The sequence below is a fragment of the Mauremys mutica genome, chromosome 26 (genome assembly GCF_020497125.1).
Source record: "Mauremys mutica isolate MM-2020 ecotype Southern chromosome 26, ASM2049712v1, whole genome shotgun sequence".
Taxonomy (NCBI): domain Eukaryota; kingdom Metazoa; phylum Chordata; order Testudines; family Geoemydidae; genus Mauremys; species Mauremys mutica.
Genome location: NC_059097.1, coordinates 9591999 through 9613779, shown reverse-complemented (window position 1 = coordinate 9613779; position 21781 = coordinate 9591999). Strand labels below are relative to the sequence as shown.

The following is a 21781-nucleotide window of genomic DNA, read 5'->3' as shown; positions in this document are numbered from 1 at the left end:
TACCCAATCGCAGCAGCCAGCAGTTGCAGAAGGACAAGCAGAGGAGCGGGTTAACGGTAAGCGGCTTTTATTTTCTGGGTGGAAATGTTTCTGGAGAGGAAGGGGGGTTATGGCTGCATGCATGCCAGACTAGAATAGCCCGTTGATGTGGTCTATCACGTCGCGGTAATCTGCTTCAGTTATCTCAGCAAAAGTTTCAGCCAGAGCGTGGGCAATATGCCTGCGCAGGTTTATAGGCAGAGCCACTGTGTTCCTTGTCCCAGTCACGCTGACTCGTCCGCGCCACTGTGCTGCGAGTGGGGGGGGACCATTTCTGAACACAGGCAAGCCGCGTAGGGTCCCGGGCGGAATCCACATTGCTGTAAAAGCGCCTCCCGCTGTTCCCTAGTGACTCGCAGCAGGGAGACATCTTCCAGGATTAACTCCTGTGAAAAATGTTGGGAGACTCTTTAGTGAAGAGATAGGTAGATAGTGACGATCACCCCTGCAGCTGCATCTTCACTCAACCCCTCTATCACTCCAGATTACCCGAAGCAACCAGCTCCCCTCTATCAATCAAGCCCCACTTCTCCCTCTATAAGCACCCCTCACTCACCATTTCGTGGCTTCTGTCGTGTTATGCGTGTGGTAAAAGAATGCTAAAGTGAGAACTCCCTCAGTGTAACAATTCATGTCTGGAGATAGTGGATACAATGCTGCCCCTGTTAAATGTTGTCATTTCTGGGTTTCTACAGTGACCTTGACTACTGGACTGAGCAGATGTTCCACTGCACAGAGGCTTCAAAATTTGAGAAAAAATCCCCGAAAGAGCAAAGAGGACATGCTGAAAACTGTTCTTCATCACTCTGCTACAGAGAGAAAGGAATTGAAGGAGTGGAGAGAGAAGGAAAGCATGATCCGCCAGAGACATTGGCGTAGAAACGCTGTGGCAAAGAGGAAAAGCACAAACCAGCTACTAGACATCCTGTCGCGCCAAGCGGACTCTCTCCAGGCTATCGTAGCCATGCAGGCAGAGCAGTCCCGTGCTGCCCCACAGCCCCCCCCCATCCCAAAGCTTTTTGCCTTGTGCCCCAATGTCAGCTCAAACCGCCTTTCCCCAGCATTCAGGTTCTTACCACCACCAGCTGCCTCCAACACCTGTACGTTCACCAACCAGTCCTGATACCTACCACCACCCTTACCCTCTGCACTCAACCCCCATCACCATGCAGTATATGCACCCTGAAGTGCAGGATTCGTTAAACAGCACTCCAGACAGGACATATGCAAACTTGTGACTGTACAGTTCACCAACCCACACCCCTGCCCTCTTGTTTTCATGAAATGTTGTGTGTCTGTCTGTCTGTCTGTCAAGGAAGTTTTTTTCTTTTCAATAAAACAATTCTTGGCTTTGAAAACAGTCTTTATTATAGCAGATAGTTAAAGATACCTTAGCCCAGTAAAGAAAGAGGCACTGCAAATCATATTATTATTAGGGATAATAGAATAACAGTGTAAACAGTGCAATTCACTCCCAGGCAAGGCAGCAAACATTACTGTTGGCTTTCAGCCTCAAATTCTTCCCTCAAGGCATCCCTAATCCTTGTAGCCCTGTGCTGGGCCTCTCTATTAGCCCTGCTCTCTGGCTGTGCATATTCAGCCTCCAGGACTTGAATCTCGGTGGTCCATGCCTGACTGAATGTTTCACCCTTCCCTTCACAAATATTATGGAGGGTACAGCAAGCGCATATAACCGCGGGGATGCTGCTTTCCCCCAAGTCTAGCTTCCCATACAGACATCTCCAGCGGGCTTTTAAACGCCCAAAAGCGCACTCCACAGTCATTCGGCACCGGCTCAGCCTGTAGTTGAACCGGTCCTTGCTCCTGTCAAGCTTCCCTGTATAGGGTTTCATGAGCCAAGGCAGTAACGGGTACGCGGGGTCTCCAAGGATCACAGTGGGCATTTCGACATCCCCTACTGTGATCTTCCTGTCTGGGAAAAAAGTCCCTGCCTGCATCTTCCTGAACAGGCCACTGTTCCGAAAGATGCGTGCATCATGCACCTTTCCAGGCCAGCCTGTGTAAATGTCAATGAAACGCCCGAGGTGATCCACAAGCGCCTGGAGAACCATAGAGAAATACCCCTTACGATTAACGTACTCTGATGCCAGGTGGGGGGGGGCCAGAATAGGAATATGCGTCCCATCTATCGCCCCTCCACAGTTAGGGAAACCCATTTGTGCAAAGCCATCCACAATGTCCTGCACGCTCCCCAGAGTCACGGTCTTTCTTAGCAGGATGCGATTAATTGCCTTGCAAACTTGCATCAAAACGATTCCCACGGTCGACTTTCCCACACCAAACTGGTTCCCGACTGACCGGTAGCTGTCTGGAGTTGCCAGCTTCCAGATTGCAATAGCCACCCGCTTTTCCACCGTCAGGGCAGCTCTCAATCTTGTGTCCTTGCGCCGCAGAGTGGGGGCGAGCTCAGCACACAGTCCCATGAAAGTGGCTTTTCTCATACGAAAGTTCTGCAGCCACTGCTCGTCATCCCACACTTCCATGACGATGTGATCCCACCACTCAGTGCTTGTTTCCCGAGCCCAAAAGCGGCGTTCAACGGTGCTGAGCATTTCTGTGAATGCCACAAGCACTTTGGTGTCACACGCGGCAGGAGAATCGATATCGATATCATCGTCAGACTCCTCACTGTCACTTTGGAGCTGAAGGAATAGCTCGACTGCCAAACGTGTTGTGCTAGCGACACTCATCAGCACAGTCCTCAGCAGCTCGGGCTCCATTTCCCACAGAAATCGCGATTCACACACAGAGCAGAAATACACTCACAATGGCGCCAAACGTTGCCAGAAAGACAGAATGCTGGGATGTGAAGCGATGCACCACGGGGCGTTGGAACAGGAAGCGGAATGACCCACACACTTCCTTCCCCTTCCCACAATACTCAGCGCCAAAACGGCACCAAAACGGGACGAGGTGCTCTGTGGGATAGCTGCCCACAATGCACCTCTCAATACAGCGCTGGAAAGTGCTGCAAGTGTGACCACACTGCAGCGCTGGTAGCTGTCAGTGTGGCCACACTCCAGCGCTGGCCCTACACAGCTGCATGACCAGCGCTGTAACTCCCAGCGCTGCAACTTGTAAGTGTAGCCAAGCCCTAACAGATTGATTTGGGTATAAGCTTTCGTGGGTAAAAAAACCTCACTTCTTTAGGTGCATGGAGTGAAAGTTACAGATGCAGGCATTATATACTGACACATGAAGAGAAGGGAGTTACCTCACAAGTGGAGAACCAGTGTTGACAGGGCCAATTCAATCAGGGTGGATGTAGTCCACTCCCAATAATAGATGAGGAGGTGTCAATTCCAAGAGAGGGGAAGCTGCTTCTGTAATGAGCCAGCCACTCCCAGTCCCTATTCAAGCCCAGATTAATGGTGTTACATTTGAAAATGAATTTTAGTTCTGCTGTTTCTCTTCGAAGGCTGTTTCTGAAGTTTTTTTGTTCAAGAATAGTGACTTTTAAATCTGTTATAGAATGACCAGGGAGATTGAAGTGTTTACCTACTGGCTTTTGTATGTTACCATTCCTGATGTCCAATTTGTGTCCATTTCTTCTTTTACCTAGAGACTGTCCGGTTTGGCCAATGTACATGGCAGAGGGGCACTGCTGGCACATGATGGCATATATCACGTTGGCAGATGTGCAGGTGAATGAGCCCTTGATGGTGTGGCTGATGTGGTTGGGTCCTCTGATGGTGTCGCTAGAGTAGATCTGGGGACAGAGTAGGCAACGAGGTTTGCTACAGCGATTGGTTCCTGGGTTGGTGTTTCTGTGGTGTGGTGTGTAGTTGCTGGTGAGTATTTGCTTCAGGTTCGGGGGTTGTCTGTAAGCGAGCACTGGCCTGCCTCCTAAGCTCTGTGAGAGTGAGGGATCGTTTTCCAGGATAGCTTGTAGATCATTGATAATGCACTGGAGAGGGGCTGTATGTGATGGCCAGTGGTGTTGTATTTGGTGGAGCCTTTGTGGGAGGTGTGGGATTTACCTGAATAGGCCTAAGGAGACAATCCCAGGTCAGATATTTCGCACCCTCATTTTGAGAGACTAATGAGGAACCACAAGCGGGTGGAATACGCCACAGGATTCTGAAAGAAGGAAGTCTGGGGCGGGCTCTAGCAATTAGTTTGCTATGCAGTATCTCAGCAGTTGGACGCATTCATATATTAGAATGATTAATAAATCAGTGATGTAAATCATGAGAATTGAGGCTTGATGCTTAATTATGGACTTCCCAAAGGCCAGGTATGGTTTGGGGCAGCTATTGACGTTACTGTAATCAGAGTAAAGGAGCAGATATGGTATATCGCCATCCTCTTAGCATAAGAAACCAGAGAAAATAACTCTCCTAGTTACCAGTTTTTCATTTTGTCAGGTCCCCAAGACAGTGTAAACTGAAGCAGGGCCTCCCTTCTGATGGGCTCCCTTGCGCCTCGATCTTTGTTTCCAATGGTGTCCATAGCTTGTAAGTCCACACCGTGCAAGCCCGTCTTTACTATACTTCTCTGACTCTAATCGTTAGGTGTACTGATCCTTGCCTATGATTTCAACTATAAATCAAGTGTCTGTGCGTTTCACCCAATTTCATCTCCTCCATTAACTTTGAGTAGCCATGTACAAGGGCGAGCTGTACCCCCAATACGTCATCTTGTAGGTGTAAAAATTGTACAGGCTACACCACCACCCTGTGACATCATCAACAAAGTGCCCATTTGTGCCTGGGTAGGGGCCCTGCTCTGGGAGGGAGGATGCAGCAAGGACTCAGGGTCGGTGGCCGGGGTCGCTGTGCACAGAGACGGGGAGGTTATACAGGGAGGGGGGTAATGAGCGGGAGGTCAAGAGTTAAAATAATAATATGGGGGGGGGGAAATGTATAAAGAAGTGAAACTGAACAGAAATAATACTAGAGTGGAGGCTCTAAACCAACAAGGCTTGGGTAGGGATCCGGGGTTAAAGGTCTGGGTTCCCCACAGCTCTGGATCCCCAAACCTCTCCTCCCTCCCACTGACCCACCCAGCCCACTTCCTGGGTGCCCTTCCCCCACACTGCCCTCCCCTTCATCCCATTACTGGCAGCCGGCACCACCTCCCGGCACCTTGGGAGATTCTTGTGTTCCCTCGTCTCTCACAACCTCCTCCCTCCCTGCTGCTTCTTAGCTCTAACCCTGCACACACCCTCCCCATGTCCTGGCACCCCAGAATTATCTACTTCCCCCTTCTCCTCCCCTCCCACAGCTCTGTTCTCCCTTCACCCGTGGGGTCCTGAATGGGAACATTATTACACTCTCCTATCAAAAGAGGAGCTCATCTGACTGTCACACAAGCCAGGCATGACTCATACACCTATTTACTCAATTTAGAATTCTACAGGCCGTATATTTTCCTCTTACAATGAGGAAAAGGCATGAAAGCTACAGTGATTAATGTAGTTATTAATGTAGCCAATAAGGATACATTCAATGCAGTTTTAAAATGATTGACAGCACCAAAAAAAGCACATGTCCAAAAATTATACTAGTAGGTGGGAGATGAGGCAAAAATAGTGGGGGCAAGGAAACTTGTCAAAACTTGTATGACAAATAAAGGTATAAAATTACTACTACTCAGGTTCTTTAGAGACCCCACAGCTTCTAATAACCCAGAGGACAGGACTCCTTACCCAGGGAGGTCACCGTCTCATAGTTCTCCTGCATGACATGCCTGTAGAGGGCTCTCTGAGTGGGGTCCAGCAGAGCCCCCTCTTCCCTGGTGAAATACACAGCCACCTCCTCGAAGGTCACCAGCCTCTGAAAGAGCAAGAGTCCAACACTCAGTACCTGCTGCCCCACTCACAATCCCACTGTTCACAGAACAGCAGCACCAGGTAAATGGAAGCTCCGGGAGGCACATGTTAACAGAGTCCCACCCCACCTTGCCTAGAACAGCCAGGAGGAATCAGAGGGTAGAAAGAGAGAATCTTTGTGTCTCCCACCTGACAGACAGAGGCAGGGTCATCACATTTATCACATACCCACTAGCCAGAGCTTGATACAGGAGATGGGGCTGTCTCTGGACCCTGCTGGTGGCTCCCTGGTAGGAATCCCAACACTCTCCAAATAAAATATATGGAAGAAAGGGGAAGTCAATAGTAAAGACTATAAGTTAGAAGGTCAGAATTGTAGAAAATTGGTAAGGGAAGCTATCAGAAATCAATGATCAATCAATGAAAAATAAGAAGGAAGTTTTAAAAGTATATTAAGTACAAAATTAATCCTAACAACGGTAGTGGTAAATTACTAGATGGAAATGGCAAAATTATCAAAAATAATGCAGAAGAGGTAAAAGTGTTCAATAAATATTTCTCTCCTGGATATGGAGAAAAACAAATGATGTAACTCATATCATAAGATGTTGACAACGATACTCTTTCCATTCCGACAAGAAGTCATGAGTATGTTAAACAGCAGGTATTACAGTTAGATGTGTTTAAATCAGCAGGTCCAGATAACAAGAGTTTTGAGAGACCCGGTGGAGAAGCGTGGAGGACTGTTAGTGTTGATTTTCATTAGGACTTGGAACACTGAGGAAATTCCATAAGACTGCAATAAAGCTAATGCTGTGCCAATATTTTAAAAGTGTAAAAGAGATGACGCAGCTAATTAGAAGAGTGTTAGTCTAAAATCGATAATGGGCAAGAGAATGGAGCAGCCGATACTGGTGTTCATTAATAACGAATTAAAGGAGGGTAATATAATTAGTACCCATTAACAAAGGTTTAGACACAATAGATTGTCAAACCAACTGGATATCCTTACTGGATGAGATCAAAAGTTTGGTTGCAACTAATAGTATTGATGTAATATACTGTGGCAAATTCAGGCCAATTAGCTACCTGGAGAGGGGTAACAATTAGCCAGGAAGGCTTAGCCAGCAAAATAAGGTTCAGCTGGGGCAGGGGTTGGGAAGAAACTAATCAGGTTCAGCTGGCCCCAGTTGCTAGAGACCTTTTTAAACCCTCCCTGACAAGGAAGCCAGGGGGGAAGGAGGACGAGAGAAGCAGGGCAGCTGCCAGCAAGGAGGGACAGCTGAACTCTGAGACTCGCTGCAGGACGGAGGGCATTCTCCCCGGGGGGGGGAAGAAACTAGAACTAGGAGGCTGGCTGAGAAGGAATCAGCCCGGCCTTGTGAGATTGAGAAGGGTTTTTTTTTTCCCTTGTGCCTAGCCTGTGCCTCTGAAGCTAGGACGGACTGAGCTAACAAGCAGAGGGGCAGGTATCTTGCCACACATGGTGTCAGGAGTGGGATCGCCCAGTGAGTGAGGCTCCATGGCAAGCCGTAACTGGGCAGGGTGAAGACCCCAAAAAAAAAAAAAATTTTTTTTTCTTCTAAAATGGAGGATGTGCTGAAGGCACTGATGCAGGCCACTGCGGCCCAACAAGAGGCCACCCGAGTGCAGGTGGCTGCCCAGCGGGAGTCCGTACGGGTGCAACAGGAGACCAACCAGCTGTTGATGAGCCAGGCAGCCCAAGATCGAGCAAACCTGACCGAGGTAGTGAATCAGTTGAAGGCCCTGACCACGATGACGCAGGGGGCCCAGGGGACCCGACCGCTACGGGCAAGCAACTACTTGCAGAAGATGATACCAGAGGACGATGTAGAGGCATATCTCCTCGCGTTCGAGAGGACGGCCGGGCGGGAGGCCTGGCCACAGGACCAGTGGGCCGGTCTGCTGGCTCCATTTCTATGCGGGGAGGCCCAGAAAGCCTACTTTGACATGCCCGCGGAAGCAGCCATGGATTACTCTCGGCTGAAGGCGGAGATCCTGGCGAGGGCAGGCCTGACGCCTGCCATAAGGGCCCAGCGCTTCCACGAGTGGAAGTACCGGGAGGACAAACCCCCGAGGTCCCAGCTATTCGATCTGATACACCTTGCTCGGAAGTGGCTCCGCCCCGAGGCCCATGGTCCGGAGAAGGTATTAGAACTACTGGTATTGGACAGATACATGAGAGGGTTGCCGCCGGACATACGGGGGTGGGTCTGCCAAAACGACCCCTCCTCTTATGATGATCTGGTTGCTCTCGTGGAGAGACACTTGGCAGCCCAAGAACTATCTCAGACCCCTGGGGGAGGGAGGCGCCAATATCAGAGGCCAGCCTCTACGCCGAGGCCCCCGTTCGCCCTAGCCCCGGGCCGGAAAATGGAGGGGAGGCAGGAGGTGAAGGAACCACCGGCAGGCCCGGAAAGACTGGAGGACTGGGGAAGAAGGGCTCCGGGAATGCATCCCGGCAGCCCGAAAAATAGGGGGCTGCCCAAGGGAGGATACCGATGTTATGCCTGTGGTGAACTAGGGCACATTGCTGCCCAATGCCCTGACCTTGGGGAGCCTATGCAGTGCAAACTAGGGGAAATAGGGGGACCGTGCGGGCTAATCAGTCTGGTCGGGGACACGATGGTCCCTCATAGATACACTCGGCCCGTTAAGCTGAACGGGATAGGGACCACAGCATTAATAGACTCAGGCAGTGCAATTACGCTGGTCTCTGGGAAGCTGGTCAAGCCGGGCCAACTATCCCAGGCCCCGCGCTCGGGAATATCCTGTGTACATGGGGATGTCGGCTACTACCCGACCGTCCCTGTACGCATTGAGGTGCTCGGAAACCCCACCGAGGTGACGGTAGGAGTCGTTCCGAAACTCCCTTACCCTGTCCTTATCGGACGGGACTTTCCGGGATTTGATGGCCTACTCCCCGGGAAAGAGGAGGAAGGGTGGGAGAACCCTGGGGGCCCAGGGGCGGCCCAGATGGGGGACCCTCTCCCCGCTTTCCACGAGTTTGGCCAGGACGTGTTCTCGGAGAAGCCCGGTCGAACTACGGAAGTGCACCATCACATCTTCACAGAGCCCGGGGTGAAGGTGCACGTCAAGCCATACCGGATCCCGGAGGCCAAAAGAGAGGAAATTCGGAAAGAGGTCAGGAAGATGCTGGCCCTAGGGGTTATTGAAGAGTCTCATAGCCAGTGGTCCAGTCCCGTGGTTCTGGTGCCAAAGCCAGACGGCAGTATGAGGTTCTGCAACGACTTCCGCAAGCTGAACGAGGTATCCCGGTTTGACGCCTACCCCTTACCCAGGATCGACGAACTGATCGACAGATTAGGAAAGGCCCGGTTCATGTCTACCCTGGACCTTACCAAGGGCTATTGGCAGATCCCCCTGGCGAAGACCGACAAGGAGAAGACGGCCTTTGCAACCCCGGAAGGACTATATCAATACACCGTTCTTCCCTTTGGATTACATGGGGCCCCCGCTACCTTCCAGCGGCTAATGGATAAGCTGTTACGGACCCATAGGGAGTACGCTGCTGCCTATCTTGATGATGTCATCATATATAGCCCCGACTGGGAGACGCATCTCGGAAAGGTAGAGGCAGTATTAGATACCCTGAGAAGGGCCGGGCTGACCGCGAACCCCTCCAAGTGTTCGATCGGGTTAGCTGAAGCCAAATACCTGGGGTATGTAGTGGGGAGGGGCGTGGTGAGGCCCCAGCTCAACAAGCTAGACGCCATATTGAAGTGGCCCCGGCCACTGCGGAAGAAGCAGGTCCGAGCGTTCCTGGGACTCGTGGGGTACTATAGGCGGTTCATTCCCCACTTTGCCACCAGGGCATGCCCCTTAACGGACCTGACCAGGGCTCGGGGCCCGGACATAGTGAAATGGTCTGCTGCAGCCGAAGCCGCTTTTGTGGATCTACGAACGGCCCTCTGCACGGACCCTGTCCTAGTAGCCCCAGACTGGGGGCAGGAGTTCATCCTACAGACGGACGCCTCGGAAGTAGGCCTGGGGGCAGTGCTTTCCCAAATGGTCGGAGATGACGAACACCCCGTCCTCTACCTCAGTAGAAAGCTCCTGCCTAGAGAACGGAAGTACGCCATCGTGGAGAAGGAATGTCTGGCGGTAAAGTGGGCCGTAGAAAGCCTCCGCTATTATTTACTGGGACGGAGATTTGCCCTAGTCACGGACCATGCCCCGTTGCAATGGATGCACCAGAACAAGGACAAGAACGCGCGAGTGACGAGATGGTTCCTGTCGCTTCAGCCCTTCCACTTCATGGTTCGGCACCGGTCCGGGTCTCAACATGGCAATGCGGATGGCCTGTCAAGGGTACATTGTTTTCCGACCCAAGTGGCCCAACCCCATAGTGTTGAGCAGGGGGGGGGGGGATATGTGGCAAACTCAGGCCAATTAGCTACCTGGAGAGGGGTAACAATTAGCCAGGAAGGCTTAGCCAGCAAAATAAGGTTCAGCTGGGGCAGGGGTTGGGAAGAAACTAATCAGGTTCAGCTGGCCCCAGTTGCTAGAGACCTTTTTAAACCCTCCCTGACAAGGAAGCCAGGGGGGAAGGAGGACGAGAGAAGCAGGGCAGCTGCCAGCAAGGAGGGACAGCTGAACTCTGAGACTCGCTGCAGGACGGAGGGCATTCTCCCCAGGGGGGAAAAGAAACTAGAACTAGGAGGCTGGCTGAGAAGGAATCAGCCCGGCCTTGGGAGATTGAGAAGGGTTTTTTTTCCCTTGTGCCTAGCCTGTGCCTCTGAAGCTAGGACGGACTGAGCTAACAAGCAGAGGGGCAGGTATTTTGCCACAGCCCCCTTCACTCCGAATCCTGCTCCCCCTTCACTCCCAACCTCTCCTCCTGCCCCCTAACCCCTGCCCTGGGCCCCCTTCACCCCTAATCCTGCTCCCCCTTCACTCCCAACCACTCCTCCTGCCCCCTAACCCCTGCCCTGTGCCCCCTTCAACCCAAATCCTGCTCCCCCTTCACACCCAACCTCCCCTCCTGCCCCCTAACCCCTGCCCTGTGCCCCCTTCACTCCTAATCCTGCTCCCCCTTCACTCCCAACCTCTCCTCCTGCCCCCTAACCCCTGCCCTGGGCCCCCTTCACCCCTAATCCTGCTCCCCCTTCACTCCCAACCGCTCCTCCTGCCCCCTAACCCCTGCCCTGGGCCCCCTTCACCCCTAATCCTGCTCCCCCTTCACTCCCAACCGCTCTCCTGCCCCATAACCCCTGCCCTGGGCCGCCCTTCACACATAATCCTGCTCCCCCTTCACTCCCAACCTCTCCTCCTGCCCCCTAACCCCTGCCCTGGGCCCCCTTCACCCCTAATCCTGCTCCCCCTTCACTCCCAACCTCTCCTCCTGCCCCCTAACCCCTGCCCTGTGCGCCCTTCAGCCCTAATCCCTGCACCTCCCTCCTGAGCTCCCTGCATCCCCCTCCTGCACCCAGGTGGGGAAGTGACCTGGATGCAGGGAGCCCTGGTGTGTGTGTTGGGGGGACTGTGTGAAGGAGAGTGTCAGAGTGTGTGTGTGTGTGTGTGTGTGTGTGTGTGCGCGTGCGCGTGCGCTGTCTCTTTAGGAAAGTTCCCAGGATCAGGAGCCTGAACTAGGCTTGTTCAGACACAAGCAGCTGCCGGCAGCTCCGGCCCCAGGGAGGCAGCAGCTCACGCAGATTCCCCCCGTCCCGTCACCCCAGCTCAGTGGAAATCGGGTACCCGGGTGGGGGGGAGGGGGACACCCCCCCATCAATCAGCACCTCCCCCCTGCAGAGCAGTCAGGAGGAGGCTCCCAGTCCGGAGTGGCCAGGGGTGACTCCAGGGCCAAACAGAGGAGGGGGCCCCCCTGCTCCGGAGGTGTCACCTGGCTCCCACGTCTGGTCGTCCAACAGCCCCCTGCAGCTCGGGTCTCTCCCACGCCCCCAGGCTGCTGCTCGCCTGCCTCCCGTGCCGCCTCCGTCGCCCAGCGAGCCTCTTGGCAGGTCAGCTGGGAATGCAGCCCCCGCGCCCCCTTGGGTGGGCCGCCCTGGGCGGGGGTCCCTGTAGCCCCCCCCAAAGACTGAGAACGCTGCATCCCATGACATGTTGAGAGGTGGAGGGACCGATTGTGCAGATAAACTCTGCATGGCCCAGAACCGTTCTGGAGGGAGGGGACCTCTGAGTCACCCCATCTCCTTCCAGGGTCACAGAAGCCGAAATGACACGTTTCCCCCCCCCTGTTCCTGCTCCTCTTCGTTTAAAATTAATTTAAATATAATGAAAAAAAAAAGTTCCAAAAATAATTGCTCCAGCACAACCGGGAGTGATACAAGCTGCATCACTGGTGACGCTAACGGGACCTTTGCAACAGGAGGATGGGTATAAATACGATGCTCCCAGCTGTGTGGCAAGAGGGACCCACTCCCATGACTCGTGGGACAATGGAGTTGATAGAAAGGACAGTCAGGTCTGCGCCGTGACCGGACAAACCGCAAACGGCCCCTCGCCTGGACCAACTGCGGGATAAACGGAGAGTTCGAGCCGCCGTCACGGTTCCCACGCGGGAATGAGCAAAGCCATTACTAAGGTTCAGCTTTGGGCGTGGGTGTTTTTAGCACGTCACAAACAGGATCCGAGCAATAAACAAAAATTCACGGAAGCCCATGACCCGTCCTTGTCTTTCACTAAGAATACCCCGGCGGTGGGGAACCACAAATGGAGCCCTGCCGGGGGGGGGTGGCTGTTAGCTGCAGTTCTTCCTCTGGCTTTATGGGCTTACCACTGGCACCGGGATGGGGACGGTTCCTGCTCTGGCCCAGGAAAGCTTATGCTCAAATAAATTTGTTAGTCTCTGAGGTGCCACAAGGCCTCCTGGTCTTTTAGCATTTGGAGGGTGTCTCTGCCGTGTGGATTCTCTGATGCGTAGAAAGTTGTGAGCTCTGAGTGAAGCTTTTCCCGCACTCGCGGCATTCATAGGGCCTCTCCCCCGTGTGGATCCTCCGATGTGCGATGAGGTTTGAGCTCTGAGTGAAGGTTTTCCCGCACTCACGGCATCCGTAGGGTTTCTCCCCCGTGTGGATCCTCTGATGCGTGATAAGAGCCGAGTTGTCGGTGAAGCTTTTCCCGCACTCACAGCATTCATAGGGCTTTTCCTTTGTGTGGATCCTCCGATGCGCGATGAGGTTTGAGCTCCGCGTGAAGCTTTTCCCGCACTCGACGCATCCGTAGGGCTTCTCGGCTGCATGGATTCTCTGGTGCGCGATGAGGTTTGAGTTCTGAGTGAAGCTTTTCCCGCACTCACCGCACTCGTAGGGCCTCTCTCCCGTGTGGATCCTCTGATGCGTAGTCAGGTCTGAGCTGCGAGTGAAGCTTTTCCCGCACTCACAGCATACGTAGGGTCTCTCTCCCGTGTGGATTCGCTGGTGCTGAAGGAAGGCTGAGCTGTCACTGAAGTTTGTCCCACACTGGCAGCATTCATAGGGTCTCTCTCCTGTGTGGACTCTATGGTGCGTAATGAGCGCTGAGCAGACAGCGAAGCTTTTCCCGCACTCGCAGCACCGATAGGGCTTCTCCCCGGTGTGGATTCTCTGGTGCGTAATGAGCGCCGAGCTGGCCGTGAAGCGTTTCCCGCACTCGCGGCACCGATAGGGCTTCTCCCCGGTGTGGATTCTCTGGTGCGTGGTAAGTTCTGAGCTGTGGGTGAAGCTTTTCCCGCACTCGCCGCATCGGTAGGGTTTCTCCCCCGTGTGGAGTCTCTGGTGGACAAGAAGGTTTGAGTTGTGAGTGAAGCTTTTCCTGCACTCGCCGCACTCGTAGGGTTTCTCCCCCGTGTGGATCCTCTGATGTCTAATGAGGTTTGAGTTCTGCGTGAAGGTTTTCCCGCACTTGCTGCATTCATAAGGCTTCTCACCCGTGTGGATTCGCTGATGTTTAATAAGGGCTGAGCAGCAACTAAAGGCTTTCCCGCACTCACTGCATGTATTTTTTCTCTTTCCTCTGGGGATTTCCTGCTGGGCTGTGGTTTCCTTGAGGTCCTTCTGAGTTCCCCAACAGGAAATTAATTTACCCACTTTCTCCCCTGGCTGGTTTCCCTGCTCTCTCTCTGGTCTGTGCTGAATCTCGCAGGAGTTTCCCTGCTCGTGAATCGTGGACACATTCCCTTCCGATCTTTGCGATAATGCTCCGAGTTTATCCACTCGCTCAGCCTCTTCCTGCTGAGGCGTCTGCTCCTTCGTCTCGCGTGGCATTGCGTCACCTGCCGGGACAGAGAGAGAAACCTCAAACGGGGATGGAATAGGGAAGAGCAAACCAAAAAATGTGCTGGCGAGAGGTCAAATAAAAATCAGGAACTGAACTCCCCCAAACGGGAGAGATTAATTCAGCCTTCACATCCCATCCAAATTCTCGGCGGCAAGGGAGCAAGCTAATGCCGGGTGTCAGCTACAATCTGTCGGAAGCCATGAGCTCTCTCTGCACTGAGGCCACCACATCTGCTGAACGAAGAGAGCTCCAAGGTCATTGTAGGGGATCCCAGATGTTTATTTCAGCCACTGACAGATTCTGAGGTGGTTAAATGCGTCTTTGTCTGTGCAGGGAGCTCTCAGGATCTCTCTTTCCTCTGAACCCAAGATTCCACCACCTCCCCAGGGAACCCATTCCCGTGCCGACAATCATTCCTGACACGTCTGCAGTGTTTGCCCGTGTCCTGCATCCATGCACCACGCAATGATATCGACCAACATTATCTCATTAGCTTTCTACCGATATCCTCGGCTAGGGACACGCTACAGTTGATGTCAATTATGTTGCTCGGGGGGTTGAATAAGCCGCCCCCCCTGGGTGAGGTAAGTTACAGCACCCTAAGCCCCGGTGTGGACAGGGGTATGTCGGTGGGAGAACTTCCATCAGATACAACCAACCCCCTGGCCCTCTTGCACTGTGACGGTCACGGACGTCACCAAGAAAGCGCATGTCTGTGCCGGGGAACGGGTGGTCGTGGGGCTGCGGGGAAACAGAAAGAATCAAAACCAGTGAGACGGGAAGACGTGTGCGTACGGCGGAGGGGTAGGCCGGGGATAAGACGTTTCTTTTCTTTAGGCGAGACCCGACCCCCAGGTTTACCTGAGCAAAGAGACGAGGTGTGACGTTGTGCTGTTCCCGCAGTGTTGTGTAGCAGGGCAGGGCAGAGGGCTGGTGTGTGTGTCACTGGCATGTGGGGTGATGCTGAAACAGGGCAGCGTAATGGTTACACTGTAGGGGTGACGGGAATCCTTACCCAGCGAGGTCACCGGCTCATAGTTCTCCTGCATGACATCCCAGTAGAGGGCTCTCTGAGTGGGGTCCAGCAGAGCCCCCTCTCCCCTGGTGAAATGCACAGCCACCTCCTCGAAGGTCACCGGCCCCTGAAAGAGCAAGAGCCCCCCACTCAGTACCTGCTGCCCCACTCACAACCCCACTATTTGTGGCAGAGAGGAGCGAATCAAATGGAAGCTCTGGGTGGATCGCAGTCAACAGATTCCCACCCCCACCCCGCTCAGCGTATCCAGCAAATACCAGGGTGAGGGGACGAAGAGAGAGCCCCTTGTCTCTCCCAGCAGATCCATCACACACCTACTAGCCACCGACTGATACAGGAGATGGAGCCCCTAGCAGGGTCCAGGGAGAGCTCCCTGGTAGGAAGCCCAACACCCTCCTCATTGTGAGGAGCGGGATATGGGGGGAGAGGCAGCTCCAATAAGCCTGACTCATGGGTGCCCCCTTCATATCTCACAGCAGCCGCTGGTTAGTGAGCTCAGGCTCCAGCACTGGGAGTCTGGTCAGTTTTCCTAGTCTCAGGTATGTGGGCTATTTTCTTTTTTCACAAACTGGAGCATTTCCACCGCCAAACCTCCTGGGTCTGTTCCTAGAACCTAACCCATATATTAAACAACTCCCAGCAGGTTTGCCACACCCTGGCCTCCTCCCTTTCTCCACCCTGTGCATTTCCTGCCCCGCTCCAACCTCCAGACCAGACTGTGCAAACCTTCCCACCTCCGGTGTATTTGCTCTCCCTCTCCTCCAGCAGGAACCCACCAGCAACCCCCCGATAATCTCTACCTGAACTGGCTCCTCGGCAGCCACTTCTCTACCCTGTCCCATGGGAGGCCGGGATCAGCTGGAGCGAAACATGGACGTCATTCTGCAGCCTGTCTGGGGGAGAAGGGCAGTTGTGGGCGTTTCAGAACAGGCTTCAGTTCATTTCACAGCATGATTGCCCCAGACCCTTTCCCTGCAGACAGGCACCCTAGATCCTGCCATTCCTGGGGGCTTTGCTCCCCCAGGGCTGGATTTTCTCCTGGCAATTGCTACTGGGAGGAGAAATGAGGAGGGGCTGTTTGTGCAGCGTCACTTTCATGCCAGTCCCCAGCACTTTCCCCACAGAACCGGAAGCTCGTACAGTTTTCCAGAGGGGAGAGAAGCAGAAATCTGTTGGTGGTTTCACCTCTCAGTGTCTGAGAAGTGGACAGAAAGTTACCACCCGCCTCCGCCGGCCACTCACACAGGCAGAGGGAGCCCTGAGGGGTGCTGCTTTAACAGGGGAATGGAAGGCCAAAATAGTGAAGACACGTCCATGGCCTGTCATTAGCAAATAATGGCCACCGTGGATCCACCCCAGAGGTGGCTGCATCTTAGCACTGCGGGAAGCAACCCCTCAGAGAAACCATTTGTTATGGGGGGTTTGGGATATTTCTGGACCCACACTGCACTCAGAGTGACCGCCTCATCCCGTGCCAGCTGGAGAAAAGAAAAGGGTCCAGCCAACTCTCCCGCTACCAGCCGGGACCCACTGATCCCCAAACAGGGGGAGGCCTCTGGCTTGGACGGGTATTAAAGATGTGGCTGGTCCCTCTCATTGGCAAAGCTTTTAACAGGGCGAAATGAGTAATAGACACCTAGAGAGCCGTGGGGCAAAGGTTTAGGGAATTTTATATCAAAATTTGCAGAGAAAACGTGTCACAGACTCCGTATTTGATCACGTGAGTGAAAAACAACCAAGCTCGGAGGGGATTTTATGTCGCTGTTAAATAACTAGTTGGAAAAGGGGGACGGTTGGACTGGATTTTATGTGACTGTCCAATGCATAAACGGAAAGCGACGGTTCCCCCCAGCGCCACCATTCCCACGGGCCGCAGGGAGCCCTTGGGGGGGCCAGTTTTAAGGGGGCCGGGGAGGAGGAGCTGGAAGGTCCCTGGATGAGGGAAGGGGCAGCGGGGGGCGGGGGATGGGCAGAGGCTGGGGGCGGCTGTTGGCCGTTCGGGGGATTGTGTAACGGGGTCTGGGCCGTCCCCATGGGGGACACGTGCTCCCCCCTTCCCCGCCCTGGCAGAGACCGGCCCCCCCCATCCCCACCCCAGAGGCAGCCGGGTCTCAGGGCTCCCCTCAAACTGACCCCTTTGGGGGGGACGACTCAGGGCGACAATTTCCTCCCCCCCGGGGGCCCAGGACAAATCGCTGCAGATACAATGGGTGGGGACCCCCCCCCCAAATCAGGATTACAGCAAGAACAGGGGGGAACCGGGGGAGACCAGAGAGCTGATGGTCGGAGGGGAACCGGGGTGCGAGGCAAGTGGGACAAGCAGGGACAGGATCCAATTATCCCCCCCCTTCCCCCGGGGAATTTCCAACCTGCCCCACGGCCCCTCCCCTCCTGACCCCCCCCCCAGCAAAGGGGGGACCCCCCACCCCGGGCTCTGTCCCCACCTGGATGCCAGCTGCGGGCTTTGTTCTCCCGGCTCCTGCCTCCTTCCGCCCGGCACCCCCCGCTCCCGGCTGCTCCAGCCCCTTCCTGTGCCTGCAAACCCCCCTCCCCGCCGCTCAGAGCCGGGCCGGGCCGCGATCGCTGGAGCCGGGGGGAGCCGGGACCGAGACACCTCCCAGCTCCTCCCCGGGAGCTGCCGCCCACAGGCAGGGGAGGGACCGGGCTGTTTGCAAGTCCTGGGCTGGGGCTGGGAGCCAGGACTCCTGGGTTCTCTCCCCGGCTCTTGGGGGGGGAGTGGGGGCTGGTGGTTAGAGCAGGGGGGCTGGGAGCCAGGACTCCTGGGTTCTCTCCCCGGCTCTTGGGGGGGAGTGGGGGCTGGTGGGTTAGAGCAGGGGGGGCCGGGAGCCAGGACTCCTGGGTTCTCTCCCCGGCTCTTGGGGGGGAGTGGGGGCTGGTGGGTCAGAGCAGGTGGGGCTGGGAGCCAGGACTCCTGGGTTCTCTCCCCGGCTCTTGGGGGGGAGTGGGGGCTGGTGGTTAGAGCAGGGGGGGCCGGGAGCCAGGACTCCTGGGTTCTCTCCCTGGCTCTGGGAGGGGAGTGGGGGCTGGTGGTTAGAGCGGGGGGGGGGGGGGGCTGGGAGCCAGGACTCCTGGATTCTCCCCCCGGCTCTGGGAGGGGAGAGGGGGCTGGTGGTTAGAGCAGGGGGTGCTGGGAGCCAGGACTCCTGGGTTCTCTCCCTGGCTGGCATTGTCTCTCTCATCCCCTTTAATCTTGCTAAGAAATCTGGAGCAGGGTGCCCTGCGGAGGGGAGGCTAGGAGGACCCATCGCCCCCTGCTCCCGTTCGGAGTGGGGAGGAGATCTGCCCTGTGCCTGCTGCAAGGACAGGAAAGGAACAGGACGGACCTGGAGGCCACCCCGGGCATCAAGCCAGGCCAGGCCTCAGCTGACTCCTGGGATCTCTCCTTGGCTCTGGGGTGGGAGTGGGGTCTAGTGGTTAGAGCAGGGGCTGGGGGACTGGGAGCCAGGATGCTTGGGTTCTAATCTTTGGTGTCTCACTTTGGGGGATGTTTGCCCCCTGTGCCTCAGTTTCCCCTGAGTAACCTGACGCTGCTCACTGCTTCTCATGGGGTTGTGGGGAAAGCTGGGAAGCCGGGGGGGGGGATCCTCCCATCTCCCCCACCTCCCCCACCGTGGTTCTTCCCGATCCCTGTTGCGGTGAGGTGGCTGCCACAAGCTGGATGGCCCTGATCCGGCTGGAGGCCAGCGTGTGCTCGCGGGGTCCCGTGGCAGGGAGTTCCCCAGGCTCGCGGCACCACAGGTCCAGATCGGCCCCGCCAGTCCCGAGTCCCCGTCCTCGCCCCTGTGCGGGCGCAGAGACCCTCCTGCCTGACAGCAGAGGCAGGGGCCCAGAGGTCCCAATGGCCAGGCGGGCGGGTGACCGGCTATGGCCAGGGGATGCCGGGAGTCCAGCACCAGCTGATTAGTGAGGAGGAGAGTGGCCGGAAGCAGCCCCTACTCATGGCCCCCCCCAGACTCCCTACCCAGAGACCCCCTGTGACCCTCACTGCCTGCCAGGGGCCAGCCCCCAGGCCTCTCCCCAGAACTCCCCACCAGTCAGGGATCCCCACAGACCCCTGCCAGCCTGGGCCCCCCCTCCAGGACCCCCGCCATCCCACCTGCCTGATAACCTCCCACCAGACCTTCACTGCCTGTCCGGGACCTCCGAAGGGACAGTCCCCCACTGCCTCCCGAGGCCCCGCTCCTGCCCCCAGCGGGACCCCGCACCCCCCCTGCCTAGGATCCCCTGACCCAGCCCCAGGGACCACCCCCCCACCTCCAGACTCTGGGCGTGGCAGGGACCCTGCAGCCAGAGGGGGAAAAGCCCAGACAGACCCCCTGCCAGAGCATCCTCCAGCCCCCTGCCCCCAGCCACTGTAGAAATCCAGTGGCAAAAACAGGGGCCAGTGACATAACTTCGATCATTTTTTCACATCTTTACTACACTGAGCTGAATAATCTGCCTCTGTTTGATTTGGGGGGCTTGGCTCCCCCCAGTGCTCTCGGCACAGTCCCAATTCCCTAACCCTGGGAGGAGTTTAGGATAGCGGGAACGGGCCACTCCGCGGTTCGCCCTGGGGCTACAGAGCGGATCCATGTGCCCTGCACCCTACACTGCCGAGGACGGGGAAACTCCCCACGTTCCTGCCAATCTGACTTGGGGGAAAATTTGCCCGACCTATGGTGATGGATTAGACCCTGAGCACGGAGCAGCCAGTCACGCCCTGCAGCTACCGTAAATAATCATACGGCCAGAGTCACCGCTTGGCTGACCCGTGCGAGACAAGTTCAGCGCTCCGTGCCACCATCCTTCCTAATTTAACGGCTCATTTCCTGGGTGGCACCATGCCAGCGTGTTAGCTCCACTGCCCTGCCCTGAGTGACAAAGCCAGTTCTTCCCTCAAAGAAGGAAATCGGGGTCGGTGCTGGGGCTGGTTTTTACCACATCATTAACGATCTGGAGGATGGCGTGGGCTGCACCCTCCGCAAGTTTGCAGATGACATTAAACTGGGAGGAGTGGTAGATACGCTGGAGGGTAGGGATAGGATACAGAGGGACCTAGACAAATTAGAGGACTGGGCCAAAAGAAACCTGATGAGGTTCAACAAGGACAAGTGCAGAGTCCTGCACGTAGGACGGATGAATCCCATTCACTGCTACAGACGAGGGACCGAATGGCTGGGCAGCAGTTCTGCAGAAAAGGACCTAGGGGTTACGGTGGACGAAAAGCTGAATATGAGTCAACAGTGTGCCCTTGTTGCCAAGAAGGCTAATGGCATTTTGGGTTGTATAAGTAGGGGCATTTCCAGCAGATCGAGGGATGTGATCATTCCCCTCTACTCAGCACTGGTGAGGCCTCATCTGGGGTACTGTGTCCAGTTTTGGACCCCACACTACAAGAAGGATGTGGATAAATTGGAGAGAGTCCAGCGGAGGGCAACAAAAATGATTAGGGGGCTGGAGCACATGACCTATGAGGAGAGGCTGAGGGAACTGGGGTTGTTTAGCCTGCAGAAGAGAAGACTGAGGGGGGATTTGATAGCTGCTTTCAGCTACCTGAAAGGGGGCTCCACAGAGGATGGATCTAGACTGTTCTCAGTGGTGGCAGATGACAGAACAAGGAGCAATGGTCTCAAGTTGCAGTGGGGCAGGTCTAGGTTGGATATTAGGAAACACTATTTCCCTAGGAGGGTGGTGAAGCACTGGAATGGGTTCCCTAGGGAGGTGGTGGAATCTCCTTCCTTAGAGGTTTTTAAGGTCAGGCTTGACAAAGCCCTGGCTGGGATGATTTAGTTGAGGATTGGTCCTGCTTTGAGCAGGGGGTTGGACTAGATACCTCCTGAGGTCCCTTCCAACCCCGAACTTCTATGAGTCTATGAATTCAGGAAGAGGGCTGTGATGGTTTGAAAAAAATCTTGTTTAGAAGTAAAATGAATTTATATAAAACAAATGGAAGAAAGGGGAATCTGATAGTAATTAATATATATCAGAAGCCAGGAATTGTAGAAAATTGATAAGGGAAGCCAAGGGGCACAAGGAGAACTCTATGGACAGGAGAGTTAAGAACAATAAGAAGGATTTAAAAAAAAATCAGGAACAGAATCTAGACAATAGTTTTGGTCCATTAGTAGCTGGAAATGGTAGACCTATTAATAATAATGCAGAAAACGCAGAAATGTTCAATAATTTTCTGTTTTGTATTTGGGAGAGAAAAGCAGATGCTGTAGGCTCATGGGGTGGTGATGGTAACACTCTTTCCATTCCATCTGTAGGCTGTTAACCAGACGCTACTAACGTTAGACATTTTAAGATCAGCAGGTTCAGATAACTTACACCCAAGGGTTTTTAAATGGCTGGCTGCGGAGCTCACTGGGCCATTACTGTTGACTTTCGATCAGTCTTGGCACACTGGGAAAGTTTCGGAAGACTGGAAGAAAGCAAATGTGCCAATTTCTAAAAGGGTAAATGACTGGGTTCTAGGCCTCTCAGCCTGACATCGATCCTGGGCAAGATAATGGAGCGGCTGATATGGGAGTCAATAAAGAACCAAAGGAGGTCAACGTAATTAATGCCAATCCACGTGGGTTTGTAGAACATAGATCCTGTCAATCTAGCTTGGTGTATTTTTTGAGGAGATGACAAGTTTAGTTGAT

The 21781-nt window shown here is 54.7% G+C and overlaps 1 pseudogene; it reads right to left on the bottom strand.

Annotated features, from left to right (window-relative positions):
* The window catches only part of LOC123356633, a 584020-nt pseudogene extending 568929 nt beyond the window's left edge, over positions 1-15091 (bottom strand).
* Positions 15092-21781: the final 6690 nt, after the last annotated feature.